Below are 3,092 nucleotides of genomic sequence, written 5' to 3'. Positions count from 1 at the left end.
TTCTTTGTACCTATATGCATATTTATGTGCATGCTACTTTTCTGGAAACTTCTTTTCATTAATCTCAGTAAATCTCTCCAAAAATTCTCCACAGATATTAATACTGAGGAATAATTAAACATCAGGACCATTCTCCTTTTGTAAAGACATTTGAATTTAATTCAGATGGGGCCATTTGAGTGATTTTAGTTATTTCTTTATAATAGCTCAGCTACAGAAGCCGTGGCTTTGCCGTTATTAATTGGGTGACCCTGGTTAAGCCGCTTACTATAGTTTGGATCTTGCATGTCCCCTAAAGGCCCATGTGGTAAGGGCTGGGTCCCTAGGGTGGTACTATTGGACATGATAGAACCTATAAGATGTAGGGAGGTCTTTAGGTAATTGGGGATATATCCCCCAAAGGGATTGTGGACCCCAGTCCCTTTCTCTTCCTCTTTCTTTTGTATCCAGGCTATGAGGTGTACAGATTTGTTCCACCACATGTTCCCACCATAATAATGCTGCTTTGCCACAGGCCCAATACAATGGAACCAATCTATTATGGACTAAAACCTCCAAAACTGTGAGGAAAAATAAGTCTTTCCTCTTCATACGCAATTATGTCAGATATTTATTTGTTAGAAATGAAGAGCTGAGTGAGAAACTGTTTAAACCTGCTGAGCTTCTATTTCTTTGTCCGCAAAATGCAGATATTATCTTCTCAGTGTTACTAAATAGATTAGCAACTCAGTACCGGCAGGTGATACAGAAGCACCACCACTTTTAATACCATCATCTTTTCATAAAAAGATGATGGTGTTATTTTCATGGGTTATTTTTGCCATACGTGGCTCATTCCATTTTATAATTGTTTGGATTTTTTTTCCCCTTCAGCTATTACAATGTAAGTTTCTAGTGTTTGAAAGAGGAAACCATTAACCTAAAAATCTTTGTTCCGTCTTACTCTGGTACACCACCCACAAAATAGTACACTTGGTAAAAAAAAAAAAAAAAAAAAAAAAAAAGGGTGGCAGGTGGGGGAGAGTAGACACACCTTGAAAGAGCTGAACAGAGTATGACTTATTTCCTCAATAAAAACAGGATGGAGGAATTTACCACAACCACATTGGTTGTGCTATGAATTCGGCCCTGGCCATGACTTGCCCTAATTTGCTGGGCCCAAGTCACTTGCCCCTTCTGGCTCAGGTGATGCTGGTTCTGCCTCGTTCCACCCACCGGCTTCCTCACCTCAACAGCTGGGAGACCACAGGTAGTAGGTGTTAACCTCATAGAGCTGGCAGCCATCTTTCAGATGAGTTCTTCAGCTGCATTTCATAGTCTCAGCAGAATAAATGAAGTTTTTGACAGTTCATTTATTTCCTTGATATATTTCAGATGTCTCTTCAGAAAAAGCGCTGGATTAGTCCTGTTGGTTGTCTTGAATCGGATATGAGGTGAGAACACTTCCTGGACACCCATTATTGAGATGTGCATTAATTGTATTTGCACACAGTCATAGAGCTCAGCGGCCTTCTGAGCCCCTAATTTTTCTACTTCATTAAACTCAATGGGTGTGCTGAGTTTCATAAATGAGACAGTTATGAATGTGGTCACAACCGCGTGGGTCTGCTTAAAATCGGTCAGCTCATCCCCGTACTTATGAGTGTACAGGAATCATCCATTATGAGCAAAATTAAGGGAAATATGTTATATAGACAAATGGCTTTAGTCAAACACTCCCTTTCCATGATTTTAAATGTTTTTTGTGCAAGTGTTTTTTATTATTAAAGTTGGCAAGTCCTATTTCTTTCCCTGGGTGCAAAACTTCAGAAGGTAGCATCTCTACGTGGGCCCCCTTCCCTAATGAAGGCTTTAGGACATAGTGGAGTACCTGAGAGATATCTTGGGATCAACAGGGCCCAAAGCAAAGGCTGTAGGTTGGGTTAACACAAAATTCTGAGTGTGGCTATTGTTTCCTATTTCTAAAACCCACACCGTAGGCAGCTCCTGCACAGGGAAAACCACATTGTTACTAGAAGTCTATAGCTCTTGGAGCACCCCTGAACTACTGCAAATGCATGGCCACCTCATATCAGGGTTGCAGCCATGCAGCAGGGACTGGGATATGGCTTTCAGGCAAATATGTAATCCTGGGCTCTGCTTCATACTAAAGTTGTGATATCAAAATGTTGCCCAATTTCTTGGGGACTCTGTTTCTCTGTATGTGCAAAGGGATTCCACCTATTTCATGGAATCAATTGGTTAATGAATATAAAATTTGGGGGACTGTTTCAAAGCCTGGCATATAGTACAGGCTCTGTGAATGGTAAGTTTATTATTAAAAGTCCAAATGGAAAAAAAGAGATATGATCCAAATGGGATCCACTGACTCTTCTCTTGCCGTGGGTTATTTCTGTCTGTTTCAGATGTTAGACTACACTAGTGAATGGGTTTTCTAGGGTGCATAACAAATGACTAAATAGTTACTCACCTAAAACAACATATATTTATTCTCTTAAGTTTATATGTTAGAAGGCTGGACTCTGCCTAACCGAATCCCCTGTTTAGGGTGTTACAAGGTGTTGTTGCAATTGAGGTGTCAGTGGAGCTGTGTTCCCATATGGAGGCTGGACTGGAAATATATCTAATTCTAAGCTAACTCAGTGCTGGAAGATGTCAATTTCTTACAGCTGACATACTGGCAAACCTAACTTTATTTTTTTAACAACCAGAAGTTGCTCTCAGCTCCCAGAGGTGGCACATACTATTCATGGCTCTCCATGCCTCTTCATGGGCATTCTCAAAACATGGCAACTTCTTCTTCAAAAGCAAGAGAGAGAAAAAAAAGCAAATATGCCAGCAATACAGGGTCTTATATAATATAATCTTCCCATTACTGTCCTCATATTCTATTGGTTACAAGCAGAACAGGCCATACCCACACTCAGTGACAGGGGACTGTATAAGGAGATACCAGCAGGAGAAGACAATGACCCCAAAGTCGGTCACAACTATAAAAGACCTCAGCAGATGAGAGGTACAAGTAGTCTCTCAGAGTCTCTCAGCTTCTCAGCATCTGACCCTCTGGCCAGCATCGTCAGCATCTCTCCATG

The sequence above is a fragment of the Urocitellus parryii genome, chromosome 3 (genome assembly GCF_045843805.1).
Source record: "Urocitellus parryii isolate mUroPar1 chromosome 3, mUroPar1.hap1, whole genome shotgun sequence".
Classification (NCBI taxonomy): domain Eukaryota; kingdom Metazoa; phylum Chordata; class Mammalia; order Rodentia; family Sciuridae; genus Urocitellus; species Urocitellus parryii.
This window is presented reverse-complemented; position numbering follows the sequence as displayed.